The 26610-nt window shown below is 45.3% G+C and overlaps 1 long non-coding RNA gene across 2 annotated transcripts; it reads right to left on the reverse strand.

Annotated features, from left to right (window-relative positions):
• Positions 1–18849: 18849 nt before the first annotated feature.
• On the reverse strand, positions 18850–23748 carry LOC309512047. 2 transcript variants are annotated; one of them, XR_014210873.1, is made up of 5 exons: positions 22914–23748; positions 21921–22620; positions 21562–21834; positions 20359–21063; positions 18850–20207 (listed from the first exon to the last, which is right to left on the reverse strand). It is a non-coding gene; the product is annotated as an uncharacterized lncRNA (long non-coding RNA). The 2 variants fall into 2 exon arrangements; XR_014210874.1 differs by having other exon boundaries at positions 21562–22620.
• Between the last annotated feature and the right edge of the window lie 2862 nt (positions 23749–26610).

Below are 26610 nucleotides of genomic sequence, written 5' to 3' on the forward strand. Positions count from 1 at the left end.
AGTTTGGACGGAGTAACGGAGCTCCTGCGGGAGCAGAGTAGATGACACTGCTGCGGCAGTGGACCAAACTTGCTTTTCAACTTGCTTTTAAATATCCAAAACAATTTTGGACATAGAACTGAGCTCCTGCAAGAGTGGAGTAGATGACACTGCTGCGGCAGTGGAGCAAGTTTGGACGGAGTAACGGAGCTCCAGAGGGAGCGGAGTAGCTGACACTGCTGCGGCAGTGGACCAAACTTGCTTTCAATTTGCTTTTAAATATCCAAACTATTTTGTGCGGAGTAACGGAGCTCCTGTGGGAGCGGAGTAGATGACACTGCTGCGGCAGTGGACAAGTTTGGACGGAGTAACGGAGCTCCTGCAGGAGCGGAGTAGATGACACTGCTGCGGCAGTGGACCAAACTTATATGGAACTTTTTTTTTTTGCGGATGTAACACTCAAAGGCCTCCGATGAGCAGCGCCAAGTGCTTGGATCTGCTGCTGAGAGAGGCCTTTTTGGGCAGCTGTGGTTGCTGTGGTTACAGAAACGTCTGACGGGGCGGTTGGAGTCGTGGAGTCGAGCCAGCGGGGGTTGAGAGTGTGAGCTGGCCGGCCGGGACTGAATCTGCGGCGCGGCTTACTGAGGGCCTGCTGCGGCGGCCTGGTCCTGGAAGAAGGCCCGTTTCTTCGTGTGAAGAGGGCGGCATTGCCCGAGACGCGAGCGTGGTGCTCGGCGGGCCTTATTGTCCATTTCTCGGTTTAGAGAAATGCGCGGAAGAAGATTGCGGATGTTTCGCCTGTGGTGGCGAGGATCCGTTTGTTTAGGCCTGACGCCCGCGAGATAACACCAGAGGATTTGAGACAAAGATTCCTGAAGGACGAAAGATTCTTCATTGGACGGGAGAGCTCATTTCGGAAATGTTTAGGAAGGTAGGGCTGAGCCAAATGCTGCTGAAAACTGTCAAGGAATGTTAGGTGAGTTGACAGAGTGAATATATATATGCTTCCTCTCATGCTGATAGGGTAGACATGGTAATTGTTTGATGACGAGTTGATTGATTGATTATTTGAACGTGCTCCTCCCGAACTTTGTTTATAAAACATCATATAATCAACACCTAACCTTAAACCCGCTAATTAAACACTAAAATTATTGGCCTGGCACAGTCACTGAGTGGCTTCTATCATGCCCATTTTAAGTATAGCCTCTAATTCCACACACACCACTTTTTTCTAGTGTTCAGGCAGCCTGTAGGATTGGCAATGTATTACTACCCCTGGATACAGCTCAATATGGCGGTCCATGATGTTCATATGGCCGGGAGAGGGAAGAATACATGAGCAAATTCATGTTGTAACTTGATTACTTCCGTGAGTTGGAACAATGAGAGGTGGTCTCCGTAAGTGACAGGAAAATAAGCATTAGACTTAGAATTTATTTATGCTTGAACTCCGTCTTCTCTTTTACTGTCACTGCCAACTGCACAGAGCCCTCCTCCAGTGGAACACTCAGGTCCAGTTCATACTGAATTACATTTTTCGTATTAGTAGATCCCTCCTCCCAAGCCTCCTCCCAATTCATAAAGTTTGCGGAGTGTTCTTGACATAAATGTTGTGCTTTGGTCGGTGAGGATTTCTTTCGAGATCCCCACCTGCAAGCAAGAGTTTTTTTTTTTTTGTCCTTGCAGAGATATATCAGAGAGCCACCACTTCCTTGTCTCACGTTGCATACAATGACTAGCCCAAAGCGGTGCCCATGTACTGACCGTTCTAATTTTGGAATGACAGGCGGATTAACCAGATTACATTTACGGCATGTCGCACCTCACCTGTGAATATCCGGCCAAAGCCTGATATGTATTCCCCTTTACACTTACTGGCAAGTGATACTTCCCAGCTTGATCGTTGACAATCTGTGCCAGGACCTCTGTACCTCAATGGACATACACTGATCTTGGAAAGTCCCTGCCTCTCCGCAGTGCCAACAGATCAACCCAGGCTTCCCATCTACACTGGTGGCAGCGGGTACATCCTCTCACAGATGAGTCAAGAAAGAGAGGGAAAGGAAGAATACTGGGGCCGGAGTGGTGGTCCTCCGACACTTGGAGACGACTGTGTACGGGACAGCGCTGCCAAAGGGCTTGATCTCCTCAGAGTTTGGCTATGGGGGCCGCTCCTGCAATGCTCTCATTTTCTGAAGCGGGATGTGGGCAGGCGGGCTGTGGGGTAGCTTCAGCAGCCTCCCAGCCAAGCACACTTTGGAAAAGCTGACGATCCTCCTTCTGCACATCCAGAAGAGCCCAGAACGTCCTGCTCCTCTCGGAGCTAAAGGAGGGCTTGATGTTGCTCATGGTGGGAGTTGGTGGGGGATTTTACCAGCTTTTTCAATGACACAGACTCCATGGCGACGTAAACCTTCTTTTCCCGGTTTTCATCACCTCTGTGACATGCTTCACATTTTCTGGTCAAGGAAAAGGAGTTGTCGGGGTCAGAGAGCTGCTGTGAAACATTTGAAGTTAAATGCAGTTAAAAAATAAAAACAGGTGTGCAGTAATCAGTCCAAGTATGTGGAAATTGTAGCCAATTGAGGAATCTTCACCAGCGTTCATGACAACGTTATCTAGAAAGATAAATTGTTGTTCCTCTGAAATTGAAGACCCTTATTATACATCAAACAAATTAATGAAAGATGTATTTGTTATTAACTAGCATCAGTTATATTACCTCTAATGTCAATTAGAGGATCATATACTGATAATATACAACAATGCCATGGTCTCTGGAAAGAGGTTTGGTTAAGTGATATTTGTGAGCAGTCCGATGGTGGTGACGTCTTCCACTGGTTGTGCTGTGTAACAATGCAGTGGGAAAAGGAGCCAGAATATGTTTCAACCGTCTTGAACACGAAGCTCTCCTAAAGCAAAAAGGGTCCTAAAATCTGGAACACGCAGATGAAGTGCTGAAATATGTGCAGAAGGTCCTTAACAATCTGGAAAACTGATACGAAGGTACCTTGAAGTGAAGGTTTGCTCTCCTGAGCTTAACCTAGTTGCAAATGCAAATGTTGCAAATTTTGCAGTATGTTTTCTGCCTCTGGGCCAGAAAAATTTAGAACTTGGTCAATCTGCTTTTGTCTCTCTGGACGAAGATTCGTAGTGAATGTTGTGTTTGTTAATGTCTTTTTCCTCACAGACTGGAGGCTCAGAACGTGGTCTTTTCTGTAGACTCAGAGCATGGAATCTGTTTCTGTCTCACCTTTGCAGGTTAGAGACTCAGGACGGCGTTAGTCTCTCTACATGGGAGACTCAGAACCTTGCATGTATCTGTTGCTGCCTTCCCCGTTACGTTCCAGGCTCAGAACGATGTATCTGTTAGTGCCTCACTAGACGGGAGACTCAGAACATGGGTGTATCTGTTAATGTCTCACTGGATGATCTGGAGACTCAGAACAAGGAGTGTCTGTTGAAAGGATACGTTTATCCCTTTCTGATGAGGAGGAGATTGCAATTTGGCACTTCTCTATTCCAGCGCTGCGATTGGCTGCTGGCATCAGAGGCGACACACACAGGGTGGCCCACCCTTCTTTCCCCAATGGAAATTTCTCATTTGCATAATCGAAAACACACATTTAGGCTACGTCTACATTAATCCGGATACATTTGAAAACGGCGTTTTCGTTTATAAACGCTCTCCGTCCACACTAGCGTTTTCAGGCGTTTTCGGACGTTTCAGTGTGGATGAGAAACTTTTGAAAAACGCCTAAAAACGCTAAATTCACCATACTGCGCATGCGTAAAACCCCACAAAAGATCACTGATATGATTCAGATGGAAAAATAAATAATAAAGTTATCGCGCAATTCTTCTGACAGGATAATTTTATTTAGTAAAATATCTCACCATTCACTGATGCTGTCCAGGTCGCACGCAGTCACCATATGTTTGGTCTAAAACGCAACTGCTCTCATGTATTGCCGCAGGACAGCAGATGTGAGTAAATTCTGTCATCTTTGCAGGACTGTGATATGAAGAGTGTGCAATGTAGAATATTTTTAGCAACAGTGTGAAAGTGAATAGCACATAACAGGCACAATACTGGTATAAACATGAATAACTATTGGTACAATATGCGTCACATGACTAAATTTACGTCATCGTTTTTAAATACCACCGGTTTCACAGTCCACACTACAATGTGAAAACGGCGTTTTCAAATGTATCCACTTTGGAGTGTGTTTTCAAAAAACTTCGTTTTCATTAATAAAAACGCCATCTTGGACGGAAGGCCAAAACGGAGAGAAAAATATACATTTTCAAACGAAAATGTATTAGTGTGGATATGGCCTTAGAAGTCTTTAAAGTGTCTTTAAAATTGTATCAATGCATTTCCAAACCACCACCAGAATACCTTTGGCAGTATTCTAAACAAATATAGTCCAAACAAGATGGAAAAAATGTAACTGTCATGCGCAATGGCGATTCTAGGGGGTGGCCTGGGGTGGCCGGGGCCACCCCTGAAAGCTCATTGGCCACCCCTGTGGCCACCCCAGATCTGATAGGTAGGTCAAGTTCGTCAACACAAGAAACGAGAAATGTTGTCAATCAGTGATGACAGCTGATCAACTGATTTAGGGCCAGTTTCACATTTTTAACTAACACAGTATCGGTCGTACTGAGACTGTGAGAGCTGATTTCTGCTCAGCGGACGTTTGGCCATGCAGGTCAGATGACCCATGAGATAAGAGCACGCGCGCTGCACGGTGCACCTGCTGCTGCTGGTCCGTGAAACAAGAGGACGGTCACACAGTTGCAACAATACAACAACGATAAAAACGCTGGAATCAGTCGATTGAGAGGTATGGTCGGGACCCAACGCAACAGAGTGCGGCACGGGAATATAGATCTGATGGCCGAGTGCGGGCGCGGGCGGTAATGCACTCGTGTGTCGATTCGCGGGAGTCGGGACTCCCGCAAAATAGAATTATCTATAAATTGAACAAATAAAAACGAATAAATTGTCATTCATCTGTTGCACAAAAGCAACAAGAACAACTAAAACAAAATAGAAACGATTTACAGGCCAGAGTCTCTATTTATAACATGTTTGCAGCGTTGAACAATGTAACCAATCACAGACATATGTGTTGATTTCTTGAACGCAATGGCCAATCAGATGCAATTAAGATAGAATTCCCTCACCACTCAAAATGGACTTTTTGTTCAGTGCTGAATTCTGCATACTGGCAAATCATCTATTATATCAAACAAAGTGTAGATAATATGATAGATTAATTATGCAGCCAGTTTCATTGATAATAACAGAGATTTGTGAGATGGCGATGAACTGAGATGTCAGCTTTTTAGGAATTATTAAGTGAGAAATCCGTCCCGCGCAGGTCTCTAATGTAGACTTTAAAAACAAACCACTAACATTATATTTACATTAACAGTAGCCTAGGCTGCAATCTAGTGTATGTAAACCTTTTTGCAGATAAACACAAATGCATTTTCGGACAAGTTAATGGCCAATGAGTCATATCCCCCACTATGGCAATTAATAACAGACTATAGTAAACACATTTCCTAAATAGGCCTGTGACTGTATCTTACATTTTATGAAATAGTACCATTATTTAAAAATAAAGTTTGCACTTTGTTACTATTATTAAAATCTTCTATTGTTCATAAGAGTTTAAAGGTTTACATAACATTACTTTATAGTATATATGGCCACCCCACTCTAGTTTTGTGTCCCATCTTGGCCACCCCAGTAAAAATGTCCTGGATACGCCACTGGTCATGCGTGCATTCATTTGTACATTAACAGCTGAATTTTTGTAAGATGTTGCACTACAAATAGCTGTCACTGAGGATACGTATTTCTTTAAATAAGTATGAAAAGGATGTGTGTAGTTTACACAAGTTTTAAGGTTTCCAAACATAGTTATGAATGGATTGGATGGATCATTGTGGCCTCTCATTGTTTCAGCCACTGCTCATGCATCGAAAAAGTCCTAAATAATTTTTATGGCAGTTAGTTAATCTTAAGGATTAGTTTCATGATAGGTGCAGGGCAGAAACTGCCTGTGGATCAATGAGAAGTCCTGTACTTCCCGCACTTGAGGTGTCTGTCAGTTGTCTTAGCATCCTTATTTGATGGTGTTGAACATTTGTTTGTGCTTGTCCACCAAGATCCAATCAAAATGCAGCAAACCTTTCTCCACTGTTGCAGTAAGAGAGGGGCCCTGCCATAAAACTGGGCTCTGGAATGTGATGTTCCCTACACAGTTTTCATAATGTAGAGAGTGAGTTTAATTTACATGATTAATAGCCTATAGTAAATCAGGAAACTAAATGAGGTAAAATAAACGTCTCGGTTACTGATGTAACCCTCGTTCCCTGAAGGAGGGAACGGGAGACGTAACGTCGACGTGACGACGTAATTGGGATCACTTCAGGGAGCCCTATCAACTTCGAGTGTCTACAGAACGAGCCAATGAAAGTTGGCGTGCGTGAATCGCGTCACGCGCCCCCGCCCCGCCGCGCGGGTATAAACAGGAAGCGGGCGCACGCACACATTGTTTTTCGCTGAGGAGCCGAGATTTGTGACGGCCATGCAGCGATGGTCAGCAACGGTGGCGACGGGACGTTACGTCTCCCGTTCCCTCCTTCAGGGAACGAGGGTTACATCAGTAACCGAGACGTTCCCTTTCAGTCGCTCACGTTCGACGTAACGTCGACGTGACGACGTAATTGGGATCCCATGGAAAACGCCACGGTTGCTGCCACATCCAGCGCCCTACGCAAGACTCTCAGACCCCCAACTGCTGGGGCGGAAGACCTGCGTAGAGGGAGTTCAACTGCTGTTCCATTATACCCCACACAGCGGAACTCTTGGATAACACTGGGAAAGCGTACCTCTCCAGGAGAAAGAACGCTGCGGAGCCACATCCTGCCCGAAGGGAGGTAACATGTGGAGAATACACATATGGACTGGCCGAAGGGGCAGTGCGACATATGGAATGTCACTGGGGTGGCTCCACCCAAAGGGGGAGACACACCGGACAGTGACGGCAGAGCAGACTCTGCCAAGGGAAGACACGGGCTCACCGCAGGGAGCTGGTCGTGGAAGAATACACATATGGGATCGCCGCAGGGATCACCACATATGGAACCCAGCCTAGCACAAGTTACACAGGCATACGAGCACTAGGCCTGGCGTCGGACGCTCCGCAACGTCCGACTGCCGAAGGGGTGCGGAGGAACTCACAGGGTTCGCCAATGGGGAACTTGACTGGAGTAAAAAGCGCACGTATCCGTTCCTAGGAAGGGAGTGGCGCAGCAAGCCGACACTAGAGCGGGAACTTCGGTGTTACCGGCTAGTAGAAGCGAGCACACAGGAAGAAACCGGCTCAACACGTAAGCTATAAAACCTAGCGAACGTGTTAGGTGTCGCCCAGCCCGCAGCTCTACAGATGTCTGTCAGCGAGGCGCCGTGAGCCAGCGCCCAGGAAGAAGCGACACTCCTAGTGGAGTGGGCTTTCAACCCAGGCGGGCAGGGCACGCCTTGGGCTTCGTAAGCCAAGGCGATGGCATCCACTATCCAGTGGGCCATCCTCTGCTTGGAGACAGCCTTCCCTTTCTGCTGGCCTCCGTAACAGACGAAGAGCTGATCTGAGGTCCTGAGGCTTTGCGTTCTGTCCACGTACAGACGCAGAGCGCGAACGGGACAGAGAAAAGCCAGGGCTGGGTCTGCCTCCTCCGAAGGCAGCGCTTGCAGGTTCACTACCTGGTCCCGGAAGGGAGTGGTAGGAACCTTGGGCACGTATTCGGGCCGGGGTCTCAGGATGACGTGAGAGTTATCCGGGCCGAATTCTAGGCACGATTCGTCGACCGAGAATGCATGCAAGTCCCCTACCCTCTTGATAGAGGCCAATGCAACCAGGAGTACTGTCTTACAGGACAGAATTTTTAACTCAGCTGATTGCAGAGGCTCAAAGGGTGGTCTCTGAAGTGCCGAAAGGACCAGAGACAAGTCCCAAGAGGGTATAGAGAGTGGGCGAGGAGGATTCAGTCTCCTCGCTCCCCTCAGGAACCTGACGATCAGGTCATGCTTTCCCAAAGACTTACCATCAACAGCATCGTGATGTGCGGCAATAGCGGCAACATACACTTTAAGGGTGGAGGGAGACAGCCTTCGCTCCAGCCCTTCTTGCAGGAAGGAAAGCACGGCTCTGATCGAGCAAGATCGGGGGTTCTCCTCATGAGAGGAGCACCAGTCAACGAACAGGTTCCACTTCAATGCATAGAGGCGCCTCGTAGAGGGGGCTCTAGCGGAAGTGATGGTGTCAACTACCGCAGGGGGTAGGTCACTTAGAACCTCCGCGTCCCGTCCAGGGACCAGACATGGAGTTTCCAGAGGTCTGGACGCGGGTGCCATAGGGTGCCCCGTCTCTGAGAGAGCAGGTCCTCTCTCAGAGGGATGGGCCAGGGAGGGGCTGTCGCGAGGAACACTAGTTCCGGGAACCAGGTCCGGTTGGGCCAATACGGCGCAACTAACAAGACCTGCTCCTCGTCCTCCCTGACTTTGCACAAGGTCTGTGCAAGAAGGCTCACTGGGGGAAACGCATACTTGCGAAGGCCCCGGGGCCAGCTGTGTGCCAGAGCATCCGTGCCGAGGGTCCCCTCGGTCAGAGAATAGAACAACTGGCAATGAGACGTGTCCGGGGCGGCAAACAGATCTACCTGAGCGGTCCCGAAGCGCCTGAAAATCAGCTGGACCACCTGGGGATGGAGTCGCCATTCTCCCGGTAGCACCTGCTGCCGTGAGAGCTCGTCGGCTGCACGGTTGAGCAGGCCCGGAATGTAAACGGCACGAAGCGACCTCAGATGCTTCTGACTCCAGAGGAGGAGATGGCGGGCGAGTTGTGACATGCGGCGGGAGCGTAGACCACCTTGGCGGTTGATGTACGCAACGGTCGCAGTGCTGTCCGTACGGACCAGTACATGCTTGCCTAGTAGCAGCGTTTTGAAACGGCTCAATGCAAGACGTACTGCTAACAACTCGAGGCAGTTGATGTGCCAATGCAGTTGAGGCCCCGTCCACAGACCTGAAGCTGCATGCCCGTTGTACGTGGCCCCCCAGCCGGTGGTAGAGGCATCCGTGGAGACCACAGAGTGCCTGGACACTTGTTCCAGGGGAACACCTGCCCGCAGGAACGAAGGGTCCGACCACAAGCTGAGAGTTTGGCGACAGTGCGGAGTTACTTGGACCCGGCACGAGCCGCTCTGCCACGCCCATCTCGGGACTCGATCGTGGAGCCAGTGTTGGAGCGGCCTCATATGAAGCAATCCGAGCGGCGTAACCGCGGCTGCAGATGCCATATGCCCCAGGAGCCTCTGAAACAGTTTCAGTGGTGCCGCTGTTCTGCGTTTGAGCGTGCTCACGCAGTTCAACACTGACTGGACACGGGCCTCGGTGAGGCGCGCTGTCATGCTGATCGAGTCCAACTCCATACCGAGAAAAGAGATCCTCTGCCCGGGGGTGAGTTTGCTCTTTTCCCAGTTGACCCGAAGCCCTAGGTGGCTGAGGTGACTGAGCACCATGTCCCTGTGTTCGCACAACTGCTCTCTCGACTGGGCCAGAATAAGCCAGTCGTCGAGGTAGTTGAGGATGCGAACACCACGCTCGCACATGGGAGCAATGGCCGCCTCCGCGACTTTCGTGAAGACGCGGGGCGACAGGGCCAGCCCGAAGGGTAAGACCTTGTACTGATATGCCCGTCCCTCGAACGCAAAGCGGAGAAACGGTCTGTGTCGAGGGAGAATCGAGACATGAAAGTACGCGTCCTTCAGGTCGATCGCTGCAAACCAATCTTGGGGACGGATGCATTTGAAAATGCGTTTCTGCGTAAGCATCTTGAACGGTAGCCTGTGAAGGGACCGGTTCAGGACGCGCAGGTCCAAGATTGGTCGTAACCCACCACCTTTCTTGGGTACAATGAAGTACGGGCTGTAGAAGCCGGTCTTCATATCGGCTGGAGGGACCGGCTCGATCGCATCCTTCGCCAGTAGGACTGCGATCTCTGACCTGAGCACCGGGGCATTGTCCGCCAAAACACGGGTGAACAGAATGCCCTTGAACGCAGGGGGGCGCCGGGCGAACTGAATCGCATAGCCGAGTCTGATGGTACGGATGAGCCAGCGAGACGGGCTGGGAAGCATTAACCAGGCTCCCAGAGACCGAGCAAGCGGGACCAACGGCACCACAGACGTACCCGGGGTGGGGCAGCGCGGCGGAATGCAGGGACCCGACTCGGACAGCACAGCGGCCCGAAGTGGGGTCTGAGTGTGTGGTGCAGCACATACCTGCTTCCGTCGAAGGGCAGAGTGAGTGTGCGGAGGCGTCAGTGCGTCCAGGACACAGCCACTGTTGCCTGCTGGCGATGAAAGAGGGGCTCGGGAGTGACAAGGCATGGCGGCGTCGTCGACTGCCAAGCGCGCCCTCTTGGGGCCCGGAGGTTTCAGAAATTGCTCTTTTATCGAAATTGTGGGTACCACTGACCCGTGGGTAAAAAGAAAAGGAAACAAAAGATTCTCCGCCCGGCCCTCCACCGGGGGAAGGAGTGGCGCCGTCGCCATCTCCTGAAGAGCAACTTGATCCACCTCTGGGCCGCCCGTCTCAGGGTCGTTTGCACCGTCGCTTGCCTCCTGGTTTGGCAGCGGCCTGGACGGGCGGGGTCGGCTTCCTGCGGCTTGCTCCACGCTGAGGCCTGGATGATGGCTGCTGCTGCTGGGGCTTAGCGGGAGCGGAGGACGCCGCAGAAGGCCGACCACGGCGACGAGTAGACGGAGGGTCTGCGGCCGGCGGACGGGTGGGAGCAGCAGGGGTCTGCCGGGGCAGGATGTGCCGGATGGCCTCCGTCTGCTTCTGTGCGGCCGAGAACTGTTGGGCAAAGCTCTCGACCGCGTCGCCGAACAACCCAACCTGGGAAAGAGGGGCATCCAGGAACCGATATTTATCGGTGTCCCTCATATCCGCCAGGTTGAGCCAAGGTGGCGTTCCTGGACCACCAGAGTGGACATCGCCTGACCAACCGAACGTGCGGTTTCCTTCGTCGCCCGGAGGGCGAGGTCGGTTGCCACACGGAGCTCCCGGAGGAGCTCTGGGTCAGAACCACCCTCGTTCATGTCCATGAGCGCCTGGGCCTGGTGGACCTGCAAGAGCGCCATGGCATGGAGGGCGGAAGCAGCCTGTCCACAGGCCTTATAAGCCTTCGCCTTATAAGCCGGACGAAAACTTACAGGCCTTGGACGGGAGGCGTGGATTACCCCGCCAAGAGGAAGCGGACGCCGGACACAGTTGCATCGCGACCGCCCGCTCCACTGGGGGGATATCCACATACCCCTTAGCTGCCCCGCCGTCGAGGGTGGCGAGGGGTGAGGAGCCACTAGAACGGCTTCGGGCACTATACGGTGCCTTCCACGTCCTAGAGAGCTCCTCATGCACTTCCGGAAAGAAAGGTACCGGGGCGGCGCACTGAGAACCAGCACGGCCCGCCCCAAGAAACCAATCGTCCAACCGAGAAGGTTCGGGACGTGGTGGAGGATTCCACGCAAGTCCGACCTTCTCGGCGGCCCGGGAAAGCATAGCGGTCCATTCTGGATCTGGCTCGGACGACGCTACACACCCCGAGGGGGGCAACGCAGCCGAGTCGTCATTTCCAGAGGACAGCTCCCCCTCCGATGCTGCGATCGACATCTGGTCATCAGCCGGAGCCCCAAAGGAAACGGTTGGTCGTTCCGGAGAAGGACCAAGGCGTCCACTAAGGGGCCCCAGTGGCGACAGCGCTTGTGAGGCGTGAGGGGCCCGCGGAGGATGACTCGACGGGGAAGCCCTCACGGTAATCCTCAGATCACCCTGGTCATGCGCCAAAGTAGGTCTATTCTGCGGGGCAGAATAGACACTAGATCGGGGCATAGGCGAGGGGACTGCACCTCCCTTGAGGTAAGCGAGTCTCGATCTCAGCGCTGCGATAGTCATATTCCCGCAATGGGAACATGAACTATCCACAAAAGCTGCCTCAGCGTGTTGAATGCCCAAACACGAGAGGCAACTGCTGTGGCCATCTGCTGGCGCCAGGGAACGACGGCATCCAGAAACACACAAGCGGAATGACATCTTGAAAAAGACGCAGGGTCACGCTTGTGTTGCTCTTTTAGTAAAAAATAAAAAAGGATTTAGAACTCTCTTTTTGTGTTGAGGCACCCAGGGGTAGCCGCAGTGTGAATGCACACACAGGGGAAACGCCCACCGAACCGACACACACACACACAGACACAAACACAGTGCTGTGAAAACAGCAGTTGAGAGCTGCAATGCTCGCGGCCACCGCTGATCGCGCCGTCACACCAACACAGGAACAGAGAGAGACGATCCTCTTTGAAGTCTTCAAGGCTGATTCTCATAGACAAAAAAGTCTCACAGAAACTCGGCTCCGAAGTGAAAGACAATGTGTGCGTGCGCCCGCTTCCTGTTTATACCCGCGCGGCGGGGCGGGGGCGCGTGACGCGATTCACGCACGCCAACTTTCATTGGCTCGTTCTGTAGACACTCGAAGTTGATAGGGCTCCCTGAAGTGATCCCAATTACGTCGTCACGTCGACGTTACGTCGAACGTGAGCGACTGAAAGGGAACCTTACATATGATTTCACATTCTCTTGATTCTGCTTATAGGTTAAAATGCAATAATTCTGATGAAATGTAAAAATAAATTTCTTAAATGACAACAATCATTGCGATTATAATTTTGGGCAAAATAATTGTGATTATCAATTTAATCATTATGCAGCACAACAAAAATAAGACTACATTTTCATTGACTAAAACTAGACTAAACAAAAACAGAACAAGGTTAACTAAATATGATAAAAACTAAAAAGTACATCTGACACAGGACTAAGACTAAGACTAAATGAATAAAATAGCTGACGAAATTAACACTAGCGCATAGCTTCACAATGATGCGTTTTGACGTGTTCATGGCCTATTTAATCTGTGAAGTTCTAAATCAGTAGCGAACCGTGACTTTCGAACCGTAGCACTCTCACCCCCACCCCTTGTCGGGAATAAGTAAACTCAAACTTGTGCCCTCTTCTATATTACCAATGTTACCTTTGACAAGAAATGCCAGACAAGTAATTTGTTGAGGTCAGTTTGTAAAGAAGGACTACACGCCTGCGCACATATATATTCAAATGTGCATACCGGGGTGCTAAAGTGCCAACTAGTTTCTCCTTATGGAGGATCCCTTTACCACCCTACAGATAAAGCTTTGTCGGGAAAATTCGGTTCGCGTATCTACCCCGAAGTGATACAATTCTGTATAAAAAATGTTAAGGCCAGACAAGTAGTTTTTTAAGGCTTGGTTTGTAGGGAATTACAAACCTGCGCACATATATTCAAACGCGCATACCAATAGACTGCACGCCATCAGCGTTCTCACAGAGTTTCCTGTTAAAACTGTCGTGTTAGTGGCCCCTAAGTTAATAACTAAAAATCGTTGCGACGGAAGTGAATCAATCAAATTAACGTTAGCTGGAAAATAACTTTATTCAAGAACTGCTATAAAGCCAAAACAATCTCTGTTACTTTAAACTATCCTTGTATCTCTGTAAAGCCGCTTTGGAACAATCTACATTGTTAAAAGCGCTATATAAATGAAGATGACTATTATACCTATGGACTAAACACGTAATACGCATGTGCACGCCGTCAGCATTTTCACAGGTTTGCGTTTTTGAAGTTTGCGCAGAGATAACTTTTTTCCCCCCAACATTTTTCAAGGCTTGCACCTTGGAACCTATTTCAAGGTTTGCGTTCTCGAGCCACCGGGCACTGTTGTTGTGCGAATGAGCGGGCCGGAGCGCGGTAAGGGTTTTCTGTTAGAACGGTGTCGTGTTAGCAGCCCCTAAGTTAATAACTAATGATCTTTGCAACGGAAGTGAGTCAATCAAACTTTAGCTGGACAATAACTTTATTCTAGAGCTGCTGTGAAGCCAAAACAATCTCTGTTACTTTAATTTCCTATTATCACTGTAAAGCTGCTTTGAAACAATCTATATTGTTAAAAGCGCTCTATAAATGAAGGTGACTTGACTTGACAAGCAAACATCAGAGTGAGTGTGAGTTATCACCCAAATTAAACAAAAAGTAGTAAAATGCAAATCATCATTACAAATAATTGCATCATCACACAATCAGTGTGTCATTTCAGTGGAATATAGTGACAACTGGCCACAAAACCAACAAAATGTTTTCTAAGCTGACGCATCATGACAGCGCTCAGACCAAAGCACATTAGCGACAGACACTTCCACATCATAGACAGTGAACAGCGATCATGGAATCCATCACCACAAACAAGCAATGTTGATAATAAATCATATCATTAGTTTGTGGTCTGCCTTAGCAGTTTCACGGGCACCAGAATTTAGTGGGTCTCAAAGGTGGCACCAATTTAATATTGTGAGTTTTGGTCACACCATTTAAGGTTAGTGTAAATGTGTTAGATGACTCTTGGTCTGTGGGGCACCAGCTAAGGATTTTTGTATCTCGACAATGAAGTACAATCAATGAGGATTTTTGAATAAATAAGAATTTTATAAATTGGAGAGAGTTTGTCACCTGAAATTTTTTGGAGATATTGTTAACTTTTAGAGGCTCTTACTGCATTATAAACACAAGGAAAACAGGTGTAATAAAATGAACGAGTAACTAACAACTACTAAATGAATAGATGATTGGATAAGGAAGTAAAGTGCATAAGACTGATAAATGCAAGTGATTGAGTTGAATGTTACAATGGCAGTTACACATTATCTTATGGAAAGATAAGCTGTTGTTTCTCTGCACTATAAGATGAAGATCTTATTCTGAATTAAACAAATAAATGTAATGATTATTTGTAATTAACTGACATCAGTGTGGGATAATTATGTAGTGAAACTACACTGCAAATATAGACTAGTTCTGAAAATATGGGCCATTGCACGATGAACTAATCAGTGACAGGTTAGTCGTTGGTTTAAATGATACACTACTGTTGGAGCGAATGTAGTTAGATAAAGATCTAATGTTGGAAAAAGCCATTGATATGGCAAGACAGACTGAAGCAGTGAAGCAGCAGCAGAGTAACCGGCGTAGTAAATGTGTTAATGCTAAACAATCTGGTTCTGAAGATAGAGTCATAAGCAGAAGCAAGCCATCTCAAAACAGGCAGAGAATCAAAAGTGGTCATGGAGCAAAAGAAAAATGTAACAGTCACAGTCAAAATGTCACAAGTGTTGAAAAAGCCCATCTCATCCGAAAGCGCACTGCCCTTCAAATACTGTACTGTGTCATGTGGGAGAAACCTGGATGCTCTCCACTTAGTGTGCTTGGAGAGCTGAACATGCTGCTTCAGAGGGGGAACAAACATACATTGGAGGAAGTGTATGTTGTTAAGAGTCTACATTCGGCACTGCTAGGCAGACCTGCCATCACCAAATTGGGTCTTGTCACACGTGTTGATGGCATAAGCATTCCCACACTATAGGAATGTTATCCAAAGCTGTGCAGTGGGCTGGGACTGATACAGAGGGCTGTGCACCATTAAACTGAGCCCAGGAGCGGTTCCATTTTCCCTCAAAACTCCACGACACATTCCTCTTCCACTCATGCCAAAAGTTAAAAATGAACTACAACGCATGGAGCGGATAGGGGTCTCAAGCAGGGTGGAAGAACCCACGGAGTGGTGTGCAGAGATATCTTTGGTTTTGATTTTTTAAAGAAAATGTTTTTGTAAGTCAAAGCTTTTAAGAATTTGAAGGAAGACTTCTGTCATCTGCACCATTGCTGACCTTGTACTATGCAAACACGCCGCTCAAAGTATCTGCGGATCCAAGATTTCCGGATGAGACTAATGAGCTATTCATAATAGATTTCTCTTGTTCCAGGGAAGAGCTTATGGACTGCAGACACTCTGTCACGTGCTCCACTACCTGCTGACAAAGAAAACACAAATGATGAGCTCATGGAATGCACTAAAATTTACGTTGTGGAGTATCTCCCAGCAAGCCAATCTTTCCTGGACAACCTGAGAGAGCACCTCAAATGAGACAGTGTTTGCTCAAATGCATAAAATGTCAGGATGGAGGGCCTGAGTCCAGTCGTTGATGGACTGAGAAGCTTTACTGGTCTGAGCAAGCTTACCTATCTGTTCACAAAGGTCTTCTAAAAGGTACAAGACACGTTATTCCCTCTGCATTGCGGAATGATGTCCATGCCAAGCTGCACGAAGGGCATCAAGGAGTAGTTAAATGCAGAGAACGTGCGCATCAAAGTGTATGGTGGCCGGGGCTTAGCCAACAGTTGAATGAACTGGTTCTGAAATGCCATGCTTGCATTAAAGAGCGCATTAATCACACTGAACCACTAATCTCAACAGTTTGAAAGGTAAAAACCTACCTTTTAATTGTGGATTACCATTCACGGTATGTCGAGGTGGCAAATCTTTCACTTACCAGCTCTGCAGATGTCACTACACGCCTAAAGTCTATCTTCGCACACCACGGCCTCCCAGAGACATTAGTGAGTGATAATGGGCCACAGTTCTCATCCAGGACTTTCTCAGATTTTGCAGCTACTCATCGATTCAAACATGTCACCAGTAGCCCGAAGCATCCACGCAGCAATGGAGAGGCTGAGCATGCTCTACAGACTGTCAACTCCTCTTCCCAATGGGTACAGCCCAGCCCAGCTGCTTATGGCTACAGGACTCTTTGTTACCTGATAGCGCCACCATACGTGTTCGGGAGAGAGAGACAAGAAGTGCAGACATGAGATATTTCAACCAACGTCATCGAGTGCATGACATGAACAAGCTCTCACCTGGCGATCAGGTGTGGGTCACGAATCAAAAGGTGTCGGGTGTCGTTCTTACCAGGTGGATGTGCCTAAAGTGATATTTAGGTTCCGCTTGGCTGTGATGAGTCTTGAAGCCACCTTTCCACTGCACACACAAACGGCAGCTGCTGGACCGGAAGTCAATAGTTTCCAATGGAGAGTAGTATGGGAGCTGCGTGGAGTTCCGATCTTATGCGCATGCGGAAGTTTCGGATCCGATTTGAACTTTTCGGATGTGTTGACATTTTTTAACTTCTGCGGCTAGACCGTGTGTGACCGGCCGACCAGATCTGATGTATTCTAATCAGACCTATGAGCGAGAAGCTAGAATTACCAATATTTTAACTCTTTAACGTTATTCTGTAAACACTATTTCTTCAAAATGGCAGTTTTAATAATTATGGCAGAAATATTATTTTAACTTTTTGTTAACATTGTGGTAGTTGCGGTTCGTGAAGTCATACAGCTCCGGGTAACCCGTGACAGCCACCACAAGTTTCTCCTCCGTCATTGCAGTCTCCGGAAGTTCCAGGCAACAGTAAACTTCCGTCACCACAATGGAAGGCCCATTGATGTGAATGACATCAGGTGCTTTTTTTTCAACTTCAGGCGCTCAGAGCGTTCCTACAAAAACGCGAGGTGCAGCAGGCGGCTAAAACGTGAGGCGCCCGGGGCGCAAAACGCTCACTGTCAATAGAAAACAATTTTAAAAAGGAGCCTTTCACTGCAAGAAACATATTCTGTCTGACTGGATGAGAAGTACAGCGTTGCGCTGGGACAACTCAAGCATCGATTATACTCCAGTTTGGACACGTACATGGACAGCACGGACACGGAATCCTTTTTTTAAACTACTGAAAATGTATGCTGGGGTCTGCTCGGTGGATTTGTTCCACACATGCGCAGTAGATCGGCGTGTACACTTCCACAGGTGCAATTTCCCTCCACAAATGATTGCGCATCTGGCTGTCCTTATTTTGTTTTGATGACGGATTGTAGAGGTGCGGGTAGCGACAGACTTCTTCACACAGCCTCTCTTCAAATTAGACGTTCATGTTGTTTTTCTAGCTCATGCACAGTTGGTGCTTTTGTAGCCTAGTGACCGCGCATACATGGCTGGATCCCAAATGGCACACTTCATGTGGACTCGCGGTCTCGTGGCCTGCTCGCGAGCGCCACCTTTGTGCCCTTGATGCAGACTTCGGCGAAGTCCGCACTTTCGCACCCTCCACACAAGTTACCTACCCAGGAATCATTGCGAACGCCCAATTCTATAAATGAGGGGAGGAGTTTCATGCCTGTTTGACTTTTGGTGGCATGATGTCATCAAGCCTGTCCCAAAATACACTCTTGCGTGCCCTCGTGGACTCGAGGCCAGCGCCCCTTAGGTCTGCACCTCCTGATGTCACCAATCGTGAACTTGGCCATTTGGGATCCAGCCCTTGTCTATGCGGTCACAAAAAATAGGAGGAACGCGGATGTCCGCAAAGAGCCTCCGTGTACACCCTCTGATGACGATTTATACGTCACGCGGACCCTAACGTATAGTATAACACAAGCTTCGAGGTATTGCACACCGGTCATGTAATGTGTTTGAGTGATGTTCCAATACCTGATGGCCACTAGAGGGCACTCCTGTGCTGTTGGTTGTTGTTGTTGCGGTGTGCCGAATAAACCAGTCTAAAACAGTGCAGTCATGTCTCCGGTTCCCCTCGCGTATATTCTGACTGAATCGGAGCTCACGTATGAAAAGGCTGTGTGATGTCAATGGAGGCTGGATCTAGAGAATCACAGTACTTGAGCAACTCACTGAAAGTAAATGCCATGTCTCTGGCGTCAGAATCGCCCAAGGAGAAATGTTATAGATGTGGAAAGTCCAACCATATCCAAAATGAGTGTTTTTATAAAGATCAACTGTGTCACAATTGTGGAAAGAAAGGCCACATTTCACGAATGTGTAAAGGTAAGAAGACAGAGGAGAAAACACTTAGAACTACAGTAAAAGGGAAAAGTGGAAAATGGAAGGGACAGACAAAGAAAAGACCAATTCACAGAGTGGATGCTAATATTGAAAAGAGTGAGGAAGAGACAAATTCAGACACGGATACGGAACTGACACTACACAAAGTGACAGAAACACTGCACAATTCTCCACGGGTGAACAAAATGAAAAGTGAAACTGATTTAGTGTCATCTGTAATAAAAGTACAACCAAAAATTGAGGGATTGCCAATTGAGATGGAATTGGATACTGGGGTGGCGGTCTCTATTATCTCAAGTGAACTATACAGAGATAAACTGAGCCATGTTCGATTACGCCAGACGAACGTTGTTTTCAAGATGTATACAGGCGAAGTCATCCCACCAAGAAGGCGTCATCAAAGTGTCAAGCTAAACAGACAAAGTGTACGCTTACCTTTGTATGTTGTTACAGGAAACGCAGCTCCTCTGTTGGAACGAGAATGACTTCGCAGGATTCGTCTAGATTGGCGTGAGATCAAAACTGTAAGAGCAGTGCATCAAGTTAATGAAGGGACATTTGACAGCCTTCTAAAAGGGTATGCCAAAGTATTCAGAGAAGATCTAGGGACATTCAATGGGTATACAGCTGAGCTACCTTAAATCTGAAACCGGGAACCCAACCAAGATTTTTCTAAGCTTGAGTGGTACCGTTTGCCATCAGACCCAAGGTGGAGGAAGAAATTAATCGCTTACTGAAACAAGGAATCATTTCACCTGTGCGATTCAGTGAATGGGCCACCCCGATTGTGCCTGTAATAAAAAAAGGTGGCAATGTTAGGATCTGTGGTGATTTCAAAATAACGGTGAACCCAGCCCTGTGTGCAGAACATTATCCATTACCCCGAATTGAAGATTTGTTTGCTTCACTGGCTGGGGGGACAAAGGTTTAGCAAACTAGACCTTTCACATGCCTACCTGCAGATTCCTGTGCATGAAGATTCACGTAAATATTTTACCATCACGACCCACAAAGGGATGTTTGTATACAACAGATTACCCTTCGGCATCACTTCAGCTCCATCGATATTTCAACGAGTCATGGAACAAGTGTTACAAGGGCTACCGTGTGTACATTGTATCAGTAAAGGAACCAGAGCAGATCTGATCCTCTGTCGTGTGAAGGAGATGGTATCCACTGGATCATTTACATCTTCCAAAGACTCAGAAAATTTACTAAAACCATACCTCACAAGGAAGGAGGAACTCTCACTGATGCAGGACTGTCTGATGTGGGGACAGCGAGTTATCGTTCCATCGAATCTGAGAATTACACACAGGACACCTAGGTGTAGTCAAAATGAAGGCTTTAGCTCGTAGCTACATCTGGTGACCAAATGTTGACTCACATTTGAAGAAAAATCAAAGACTTGCATGTCCTGTCAACAAAATCAAAAATCTCCATGTCTCTCACCTCTACATCCCTGGGTATGGCCAGAAACTCCTTGGCAGCGAATTCACATCGATTTCGCTGGTCCATTTGAAGGACGAATGTTTCTGGTAGTTGTTAACGCACACTCAAAATGGCCAGAGGTTCATGTGATGGATTCGATAACCTCCTCCAAGACAATTCAAGTTCTGCGCGGTCTATTCAGTCGTTATGGTATACACATTGATTGTTGTGTACTGTTACACCTTAGTTACAATGGCCCACAATTTACTTCGGAGGAGTTTGGATGTTTTCTGAAAACAAATGGTGTTAAACATGTGCGTTCTGCACCATTCCACCCAGCCACCAACTGAGGCTGAGCGATTTTAAACATTCACTGAAAGCATCCAAAGAACCAGTACCATTACAGCAGAGATTAGACTCTTTCTTGTTACAGTACAGGAATACACCACATAGCACAACAAAAGAAACACCTGCTATGTTATTCTTGCATCGCAGATTGAGGACACGGCTGGATCTACTGAAACCAAGTGTGAAACTGACTGTGGAGCAGGCACAAAAAGTTCAATGTTCTTACCGTGCCCTCCATGCAAAACACAGAGACTTCAATGTGGGTGATTCGGTGCTGGTCAGAGATTATCGACGGGGAGAGGAGAAGTGGAAAACCGGTACTTTTTCTTCTCAGTCGGGACCAGTGTCGTACACGGTTCAGGTGGACAGTTCACAAAGCTGGAAAAGACATGTAGATCAAATGTTAGACTGTCATCCAGAAATGACAAAAAACACAGAACCACTGCCAGCAGTGCAACAGTACATCACAAACACTGGATGATAAGGGACAAGAACTGCCTTGCCTTTAACATCTAATGACACCGAACCAAATGCTCTAGACCAGCATGTAACCAAGCTTGTTGAGCCAGCTACTGCTTCTTTCCCAAATGCGAGAAGATTTCCTGTTAGAACCCGTAAACCACCGAACAGACTTGATCTGTAAAATGTTTAACTGTTATATACACAGTTGAATGTGTTAAAAGTGTTACATACTTTTGGAGTGAGTAGTTAAGTTGACACGTCAGTTAGTACTGCTTGAGGGTGGACTACTAATTTATGGCTCCTAACTGTTATTTCCTAAGATGAATGGATGTTATTATGTTAAAAAGCAAAAATACGGGGTAGACTGAATTAAGGTCGGAGGAGATGTAATGTATTTGAGTGATGTTCCAATACCTGATGGCCACTAGAGGGCACTCCTGTGCTGTTGGTTGTTGTTGTTGCGGTATGCCGACTAAAACAGTGCAGTCATGTTTCCGGTTCCCCTCGTATATGGGCCATTCTACAGAATTGGTGCAAAGTCAGAGTTGGAAACATCTTGAATTTTTTTTGTTTTTTTCCCCACAAATTTTGCATGTATGCAAATTGTATAATATCCAAGGTACACTTTTCTAGTAATTGTGCAGTTAATTCTCATATTGTATTTTCAGAAAATGCTGGAATATTTTCCTTCTCCCCAAATTTGTCACTACCGAAACACAATATTACATAATTTATTAAGAAGGCTTATAATGACCTATTAAGATTTTGTTTACATCTACCTTATAAATATATATATATTTTAAATTTTTTAAAAATATTTTTACAGGTTAAATCAATAAAGATTATAATTTTAATAATATTTTAAGTGTAATTTATGAGATTTGTTGTATTTTGAACCCAATCTTTCTTTGTAGAAGGCATAAAGTTTATCGTACTGATTTCAAAGTTAAGGATTCATTAGTTTGAATATGCACTGAACCAAACACTATCATAACATCTTAGTTGATAATTCAATATACTTTATTTTTTACAAAACATCCCATGTTACGGTAGTGACTGCACATTTTTGGTAGTGACAGTAATGTTTTGGTAGTGGCCACAATACTTAGTTTGCCATGGCTGAATCAGACTGTCCACATTTTATGTTAATATAAATAAATAACTATGATGCACATATGCAGTCAGTACATATAGCAGACACACATCTGACAGTAAATATCTTATAAGAACACCTAGAGCTATTCTATACTTTGGGTCTTGAGGTGCAAGTGAGAAGAGGTATGCTCATAGATTTTTCTTCCTAAAAAAAACACAACAACTTACAATGTAGACTGTTTCAGAACCACTTTGTTTTATTTTCACATTTTCAACATTTTGTTTATGAGTCATTCAGATAAATCTCCAGAACCACTGAACTATGTGTGTGTGTGTGTGTGTGTGTTTACATAAAACATTAATTTCAGAATAATCTTCCTCATTCAAATAAATCTCCAGAACCACTGAACTGTGTGTGTGCTTACATAAAACATTAATTTCAGAATAATTTTCCTTTGTTCTAAGCCTTAGACTGCACTGACTGTTCTGATCACACCGATGCGATCGTACGTGCGAAAGGGTTAAGAATGTTTGTCATGTTTTTCCTCCTACAGAAATTATATTAAAACAAACAATATTTTTTCCATTTTCATATTTTTGAAAAAGCTCCAGGGAGCCACTAGGGCGGCGCTTAAGAGCCGCATGCGGCTCTAGAGCCGCGGGTTGCCGACCCCCGTTCTAAGGAGTATTCAACAGTATTCAAACTTTTTGTCTTTTCACCATCATCCTGTGTCTTTTCTGTCTTTTCCTCCATGCTTTTCTGACATGTCTTTGCTTCCTGTCAGATAATTCACTGATACTCTTCAACTTTCCTTCTTCCCTTCGTTTCTTATTTCTTTCTCTTTCTTTCCTTAAGTATTCCTCGTACTTCACTGGGTCTACCCTCAACCTTTGATTTGTATTCTCTCTGTCTCTCTGTTGTAGTTTTTCTATTTTTTTTAGGCATGTTGGTGTTTTATGTCATTCTCCCTGTCAAGTTAATCATAGAAATTAACATTACTGACAACAACCTTACACCTAAGCTAGTATCATGGACTGCAACCTTAAAGGACAAGTTCGGTATTTTACACTTAAAGCCCTGTTTACAGATCGTATCTGATGAAATAGAACGGTTAAGATTAAAATTTGGACACATGCTGCTGTCCCGAGAATTTTAGGTTTATTTTTTACTGCGCCGAGTCCAACTACTCCCAAAAGTGCTATTCCGCCATACATTATAGTTATCCTTTTTAACCTGCTTAGAAAAGCGCCACGTTTTATTTGGTGTCACCCTACTTGGTCGTATAACTACTCGTGTAACTGTTTTTAAATAGGGAAAACGTTGATGTGTTTGGTCACTTCTAAATTCATTGCTGTTAGATACCATTGAATATACTGGGCTAAGCTAAGTGCTATCAAAGTGTCACCGCGCGCCAGAGCGATTAAGTGCACGCACTGAGATGAGAGAGGTATGTATCAACTCGTCGGGAATAACATAGTTTAATATGAAAAAACGGTGGAGTATTCCTTTAAAGTTACACACAGATTTTTAGACTTTAGAACACATTTACCTCAAAATGATGGAATCTACTCACCATATAGCACATGAGAGAGAGGGACACAGGAATATTTCCTGATCAAAAATGTTGGGGTGTGGTTAAAATCAGTCTCAGCCAATGGACAACATTCACTGTTTTGGTAGTGACATGAAAATGCAGGACACGTTTTTTTAGATATAGTTTCATGATTTAAAAATAAAAAATAAAAGAATTTTTATTTTTTTACTTAATTTAAAAAAATAATAATATTTTTTTTTCAATATCATTTTCACAAGTTGAAATTTAGGGGTTAGGGTTTGGGACAGCCACCTCCTAATTGAAAGTAGCCCATAAATGATGATTTTATATATATAAAACTTACTGATATCTTAAATATTATTGTGGGTTTCAATAGATAATTGAAGGATCTTAGTAAACATCTAAGATTTTAATAATTAAATGCTTTTCAAATGTGTTTTTTTGGATGAGGGACACCAGTTTGCTCCAATTCTGTAGAATGGCCCATATATTCTGAAACACAACAGAATAATATATGTCATTATAGCATATTGATGCAGACATAACAGGTCACGCACATTCTAATATCAGTTTATGGTCAGCAATATTGTTATTTTTAAAGACATTATGAAATTAAGATAATTTCTGTCTGTACTATGTTATGATTGTACTGTACAATTATACAATCGTTGCTAATTCTGCAGTCTACACATTTGACCTCAGGGTGTACATTAACTGAATTAATTGAGAATCTCACATGAAAATCTGATAACATTTGCAATCTTCATCCACGCAGCTGATTTCTGTATTTTGTCTTTAAAGAATCAATGGTTTGTGGCATATAATTCAGGGTATTTCCCAGCAACATTGAGTTTTTCTTTGTGTGTTGTGACCTGGTACCTCCAGTAAGTGGAGGTCACAACAAGCAAAAGTTTTTAATGATTTAATGAATGGAAAAATTGCCCAACAGGGCAAAATGAAAGATTAGAGAGGGTAACGTTTAGGCCTATTATATATATTTTTCCTATATGTTTAGACTTTATTCAAGCAGTTAAACTGTGAATGCAAAACTAAATGTAGCTTTCAGCACAGGGTGAAGTCACTATGGACATTAACGATGATTTGAAACAACTATAATGTACATTCAGTATAAAACTATGTAAATGGCGCTCTGTGGCGTGGCAGGATTTTGAACAGCACCCTGAGATGCCGAAATGGCGCTGCCGGTGTATACACTCATAGAAAATAATGTTGTGTTCGATTTTTAAAGACGCATTGCGCTTCTCGTCCGGTGTGCGACCCCCTTTAAACACAAAGACTGAAGTACGTTGATTAGATCTGTATAATCTGGAACACAGGAGGATCCCTAAAAAGAAGATTCTGAAGTTGGTGCAGAAGGTCTTGAAAATGACCACACTCTTGGTCATTGTTACTTTTTGTTGTTTTAGAACTCCCCAAAATACCCTTCTTGAAGAACTTCCTTTGGATCTCTCTTTTTTTTTTAGAGCTTCAGAGTTAGACTTACAACAATATTGCAACAACTAATTGTTACGAACTTTGTCTCAAAGAGAACCTTTTATCCTAAATGTGCAGAAGGGATTTGCAAATTGGAGCTATTCTGATCTAGTGTTGTCAGAGGTGGCCAAAGTATGGCTTCAAAATTTGTATCTGTCCTCGTCTGTTTGCACGTATAGTATGACAAATAATTAACTGCACTTGAAGCTTTTGTAAAATTATAAATGAAACACCAAAAACTGTATATGGTACCATAATGAAGACGAACTGTATGTTGATGTGGAGGGAACGGTGTGGCATGGTAACGTAATGACGTGTGCCATTAATCGATCAGAACATGTTCTTTAACATGTAAAATGGGAACATGAAAGGAATATTCTAAAAGAAACTCATTTAAACACCTTAATCAGAATGTCTTTTTTAGAATAAGGTCAATAATTAGATTACTGCTGTCCATGTAAACAGTCTATATCTGAGGCCTTCAGAACATCACCAAACACCGCATATATGTTGAGGCAGATGAAGCCTGAAATACACAACAAAGTTATCAACCAACAAAAATAATCCAGTTTTTCATGCAGTTTTTTTTTTTCTCCTCTGTTCTCATTGCGGTATGAGAAAAGGCCAAGGAATATTAGTCTCTTCCGACAAAGGATTAAACCCTACTTAAAAGTTGAATTAAACTGAATCATGAATCTAACAAGAAACAAAAAATCATCCAAATCCAAACTCATCCAAATGATTACCAACAACAGCTTTAAACATCTAAGAATGTTTTCCATTTACACCCCAATATATATATAGATGTATTGAAATCTGGGCCCAGTTGTTTAAAAAGTTTCATCCAGATCAGAATTATCTAGATTTGGAAATCCCATGTTTTGCTATCCAGGATCAAGTAATCCATCTTTTCTTTTTTTTTTTTTGTGTGTGTGTGTGTGACAGTTTTTCAATGCAAAATTGGATTGGATCACCCAGACAGACACTTTTTTAGATGACCAAATCTGGATTACAAATGTGCCAAATGGGGTTACATTTTACAATGTAGGCTGCCAGCCATGTAATTTTTGAAGAGAGAAAAATACACCCCCCCCCATTCCATTTTCAATTTCTTTTAAACAATCAGACCCCTGATTATTTAAAACAACATCACAAAAGAGCAGTGATGTTACATGACACTGAAGCTTCAAAGCACCCATCAAGTATGCAGCACAATTTCCCATGAAGCTCCGTGCCAGAGCACGTATTGTTTTCAGAGAAACACATGATCAACGGAAAACTAAGCCTCACTTTCTTTCCAGTCACGTGAATGCTTCAC

The sequence above is a fragment of the Leuciscus leuciscus genome (assembly GCF_965113295.1).
Source record: "Leuciscus leuciscus genome assembly, chromosome: 13".
NCBI lineage: Eukaryota > Metazoa > Chordata > Actinopteri > Cypriniformes > Leuciscidae > Leuciscus > Leuciscus leuciscus.